This window comes from Nicotiana sylvestris, chromosome 1 (genome assembly GCF_000393655.2).
Source record: "Nicotiana sylvestris chromosome 1, ASM39365v2, whole genome shotgun sequence".
Taxonomy (NCBI): Eukaryota; Viridiplantae; Streptophyta; class Magnoliopsida; order Solanales; family Solanaceae; genus Nicotiana; species Nicotiana sylvestris.
Genome location: NC_091057.1, coordinates 162,762,760 through 162,768,845, shown reverse-complemented (window position 1 = coordinate 162,768,845; position 6,086 = coordinate 162,762,760).

The following is a 6,086-nucleotide window of genomic DNA, read 5'->3' as shown; positions in this document are numbered from 1 at the left end:
CCGTAAGTTGTATGCTAAGTTTTCTAAATGTCAGTTCTGGTTGAAGTCTGTAGCATTCTTGGGGCATATTGTGTCATATGAAGGTATAAAGGTAAATACTCAGAAGATTGAGGTCGTGAAATATTGGCCTAGACCTACCACTCCAACAGAAGTTCGTAGTTTTCTAGGCTTAGCAGGATACTACCGGAGGTTCGTAGAGGGTTTTTCTTCCATTTCGGCACCATTGACGAGGTTGACGCAAAAAGCAACTAAGTTCAATGGACGGAGGCTAGCGATCAGAGTTTCCAGGAGCTTAAGAATAGGTTGACCTCAGCGCCAGTTCTAACACTTCCAGAGGGTCCAAAGGGTTATGTCGTGTATTCTGATGCCTCAGGTGTCAGGTTAGAATGTGTCCTGATGCAACATGAGAAGGTAATTGCGTATGCTTCAAGGCAGTTGAGGAAGCACGAGAGGAATTATCCAACCCACGACCTCGAGTAAGCTGCGGTTATCCATGCACTTAAGATATGTCGGCATTATTTACATGGTGTTAATGTTGATGTATTTACAGATCATAAAACCTACAATATATCTTCAAGCAGAAAGATTTGAATTTGCGACAGAGGCGATGGCTTGAGTTATTGAAAGATTATAATGTTAACATTCTCTACCATCCAGGGAAAGCTGATGTTGTGGCAGATGCCTTGAGTCATCAATCTATGGGTAGCTTAGCACATGTAGAGGTCGAGAAAAGACAATTAACTAGAGAGATTTGTCAATTGGCTTGTTTGGGGGTTCAGTTAGTAGATTCTGGCGATGGTGGAGTTGTACTCCAAAACACTGCAAAATCATTTCTCATAGCTAAAGTCAAGGAAAGACAGTACGAGGACCCAGAGTTGGTCGAGTTGAGAGAGCGAGTTCTGCAGTATAAGAGGCTGTTGTTAGAGCTCAAGGGAGGTGGTGGGTTTTCAGATACATGGGTCTTCTATGTGTTCCAGATATAGCAGGGCTATGAGACAAGATTATGTCATAGGCATATTATTCCTGGTACTCCATTCATCCTGGGAGACGAAGATGTATCATGACAATAAGGATGTGTACTGGTGGAACGATCTGAATAAGAACATTGCTGAGTTTGTCGCCAGTGTCCTAATTGCCAGCAGGTGAAGGTAGAGGACCAGAAACCCGGAGGGCTAATGTAGACTATAGAGATCCCAACGTGGAAATGGGAGGCGATAAACATGGACTTTGTCACGGGTTTACCTCGTTCTCATCATAAGTTCGATTCTATATGGGTGATAGTCGATAGGCTCACGAAATCATCTCATTTCCTACCGATCAGATCTACATATACAATAGAAGATTATGCAAAGTTATATATTAAGGAGACAGTGCGGCTACACGGAGTGCCAATATCTATTATATCTGACCATGAGACCCAGTTTACAACACATTTTTAGAGGTCGTTTCAGAGAGGTCTAGGGACTCAGGTGAATCTCAGCACAACTTTTCATCCACATACCAATGGACAAGCCGAGCGCACAATTCAGACGCTTGAGGATATGTTACGAGCATGTGTGTTGGATTTTAAAAGAAGTTGGGATGAACATCTACCTCTTATCAAGTTTGCATATAATAATAGTTACCACTCTAGTATCCAGATGGCTCCGTACGAGGCTTTGTATAGGCGTAAGTGCATATCTCCTATAGAGTGGTTTGAGGTTGGAGAATCTGGTTACACGGGCCAGACCTGGTTCAGCAGGCCATAGAGAAAGTAACGCTTATCCGGGAGCGACTGTTGACAGCTCAAAGTCGTCAGAAGTCATATTTTGACGTGCGACGATGAGACTTAGAGTTCAGGGTTACTGATTGGATATTCTTAAAGGTATCACTTATGAATGGAGTGATGGGGTTTGGCAAGAAAGGCAAGCTTAGCCCATGGTATATTGGGCCTTATAGGATCATTCATAGAGTGAGCCAAGTATCATATGATTTAGAGTTGCCCTCAGAATTGGAGTCTGTCTATTCGGTTTTTCATGTATCTATGCTACGGAAATGCATTGGCGATCCTATCCAAGTGGTGCCCGCGGATGATGTATAGATTACGGAGGACTTGTCATACTCGACAAATCTGTAAGCTATGAAATAAGGAGGTAGCCTACGTGAAGGTTTTATGGAGAAGTAAGAATATGGAAGAGACCACGTGGGTAGCAGAGGAAGAAATGAAGTCTAAATACCCCCAACTATTTCAAACTGAAGATATAGCTCGAGATAGGATGCTACAACACAGCTCTATTCAATCCAGTAGGTCATCAGGTAAGCTCTTATTTTTTACTTTCAGTATTTATGATTTACGGCTATGTGAGGCAAAGTGTTGCTATTTAAAGACATTGGCCATGTGTGGCATGCATAGTATGTTTTCTGGTTGCGTGCAGGTCAGTTTTAGTCTAGTGTACGGAGGAGAATCTGGCAAAAATTTTCCCAAGTCTCTTAGAGTAAACATTTGAGGACGAATGTTCCTAAAGGGGGAAATGATGTTACACCCCATATTTTCGTACGTAAAAGTGCATCGTAAACAAACTAATATAGGACTAAAAATAAGATAATATTTGAAAGTATATAAAGTAAGTTAATCATGTTACCTCAGAGGTTACAAATATTGAAGATCATGAACAACAAGTATAAAGAGAGTTGGAAGGTTCAGAAGCTAAAGGAATTGAAGAAAATAATATTTCGTCGAAAGTCGACAAGATGTGAATGTTATAACATGTACTTTTGGGGTGAGACTAGGGTGATTAATATGATAAGTAGGTTATATTATGAATTAGTTTAGTCGTATGATAGTCGTGTGTTATGTTTTGAAGTCAAGCGAGTTGTGGAACAAAAGTCGACGAAAGTCATCACAAGTTGCATTTATAAGTTTTATTGAAACTTTGGGTCAAATGTAGCTGCGATTTTCTCCCAATATACTTAGATTTATGGGGTGTTCCACCCATAAAATTGAAGATCTATGAGTCTATTTTCTAACGCATTAAACCGTTTGTCAATATGACATTGGAGTATAAAGATATATACATTTTTTGCGAGGCTGCGCAGACTGCCAGGTGACAAGTAGGTGTGTCACCTACTTGGTTAAATAAAAGTCCAAAAAGAGGTAATTTCAGGTCAGCCAAAGAGCCCATTTAAGGGGTTATCTCCTAAAATATAATCCTCATTATATATCACAAATAGCCAGACCTAAACCCCTGCAATCTTCCTCCCAAAAATTACCCACAAATCCTAGTTGATTTTCCCTCCCTTTCAAGTTCTAATTGGAAGTAAAACCTAGAGTTTGAAGAACCAAGATAAGAGCTGAATTATCCAACAAATAAGGTAAGTTTACTGCTCTCTTTCATCCATTTTTTATGTTGTAAATTCATGGTAAGTCGTTCTATAGTTATAAGAACTCATGGGACGGTGATTGGAAGCCATGAGTTCTAGTTATTCACTTGTAGCAGATTATTTTGTGGACTGTTTTGTATTGTTGTTGGGCTGCGTGTTTTACTACTGTTTTATTGAGTTTTGGAGGAGGAAAGGTGTGGATAAACACCATATAGATGTAGTTGGTGGTCTGGTCGTTCGTCGTAATATTTCTAGGTCGTTTGACACTACTACGGTGGTCGTTTTGTGTATGAAGAGATTACAGTGTGTTGGGCTATTTTGTAGTATTTTATGGTGTATATAAGTCTGAAAAATAATGTATATATATATATATTGTTGTTGTTGTATTCTTGTGTTGTTGGTGTTATCTTGAATTTTGAGGAAGTAAGGATTATAAGGAAGATGTTGCTCATTTTTACACAAAATAAGCTTGTCGTTCGTTGTGCGATAGTTGTACCTTTCGTAAATTAACGATAGTATTATTATCATTGTTGTAGATTAAAGTGCAAAAAGGCGAATTCAACTTGGTGATTTGAAAGATTGTGATAAAGTATGTTAATGCTAAGCTGTTCCTTCATTTTGGCATGATCTCGTAATTACATGTGTTTGATAACAAGGCATAAAGAGAAATTCATACTCCCGAATTTATATACACTACCCTAGTCTCATAAATTACAGTATTCTCTCTTCTCGTGACTTTATATTCAATTGAGTATTGTCTTCTTCCAGTCAAGAGAGCATAGGGTATATATATATACAGTATTATATTATTTTCACCACCATCGAGCTATAATCGATGGGCAGGCCCCTATTGGGTAACCCCTGATCAGATGGTAAGTTATATACCGAGCCTACTATGGTCGGGTGCCTATGAGCGAGCCCAGAATGGCTGAGATACAGAGCCTAGTATGGTCGAGCGCCTACAAGCGAGCCTACTATGGCAGAGCAGTTACATGTTCCGAGCATTATAGGGCCGGACATTTATTTTACTTACTGTAGTGAGAGAGTTGAGTCAGTATCAGCAGGTAAGTATATCTCCGGATCATCTTTGACTCCCAGTTGCTTTCAGTTATCATATTATCAGTTTAGTTTCAGCTTTCGATTATTTTATTGCCTTACATACTCGGTACATTATTTCGTACTGACGTCCCTTTTTCTGGGGGCGCTGCATTTCATGCGTACAGGTTCAGACAGACAGACGGGTAGACCTCCTCATTAGGTGTTGCCCGAGTTCAGCTTGATCGGTAAGCTCCACGTCCTTCGGAGTTGCTGGGTCTAGAGTTTTGTGTATATACGTATATATGTTATAGGTAAGTCGGGGCCCTGTTCCAATCACAGTACATCCATCACTAGAGGCTTGTAGATATATCATGTTAGTTAGTGCAGTATGTTGGGCTTGTAGGCCTTGAATGTATATTTTGATGAGTTGTTAGGTGTAGTAGTTATGACGGCCTTGTCAGCCCAACTTTATATTGATGTTTAGTCAGCGCTAATTTCCATTTAATTTTATATTTTTTATTCGCAAATTGTCTTGCAATGTGGCCCCATGGCCAAAGTATGACATTATATGTTTAGAACCCCTTAGTCGCAAGTTGGTACGCAAGGTTAGGCGAGGCACCGGGTACCGGTCTCGGCTCCCAGGTTCGGGGCGTGACAAGTCATTTTTTTCAATTTCCATTGTCATAATATTCTTCATATCTAGCTCATAATTTGACAATATCCAGTCCCAAACAACACAAACTCGCAAATTTATTTCATCCTTCTAGCAATCATACCATCAATTGGCAAAGTATTCAAGACACATTTTTTCCCCATAAAGTACTTAAGCTTGTTTTTATCCCAGAGTCCACATAAAATCCCAAATGTTCTAGGAAAAAAGTGGAGAATAGATTGAGCATTATTGACTCTTTCCTTGTTATCTATTAGTAGTGCCTTTACGAGATGATATTTCGATATAATCTCGTATATTTTTAATTTTTATAATGTCAAATTAGTCTATTGGTTGTGTCAATTATTAAAATCAGAATGGACTAAATGGTACTTAACGTCATGAGAGCAAAAGAGTCTGTCAAATTCATATTGAATCTTTATCACTCTTTTTATCGATGAGGTGGGTCGCCATTAAATTCATATTTTTACAATAATAAGCTTTGAACTAGACGGGAACCATTCAAATTAGGAATTCGAAGAATTTTTTCACACACTTATAGCCTGTTTGGCCAAGCTTCTCAAAAGGCCAAAAGTGTTTTTCCCTCCAAAGCACTTTTTTCCGAGCTTGAGGTGTTTGACCAAGCTTATTTGGGGAAGAAAAAGTACTTTGGGGAAGAAGCAGAAGCAGTTTCAGAGAAACAGAAAAAAGTAGCTTCTTTCCAAAAGCAGAAGTAGAAACAGTTTTGGCTTTTCTTCTTACCTAAAATACCTTAACAAAATAAAGTATATACCAAAATAACCCTTAAACCTAATACTTAGGATATTAATTTATAAATATTTCTTCTTATTTTTAGGAAAACTTTCTAATATATAGTGACTTCAGGGGTGGATACTTTTATATTTATTGAAGGAATTTTAATATATTTAACTTATGTTAAAAGAATTAAGTACTTTTTAATTTTATTTTCATATTTTACTTAAATAAAATGATATTTTTTTAATTATTGCATGTAATAACAAATTTTTGAGATTATTTA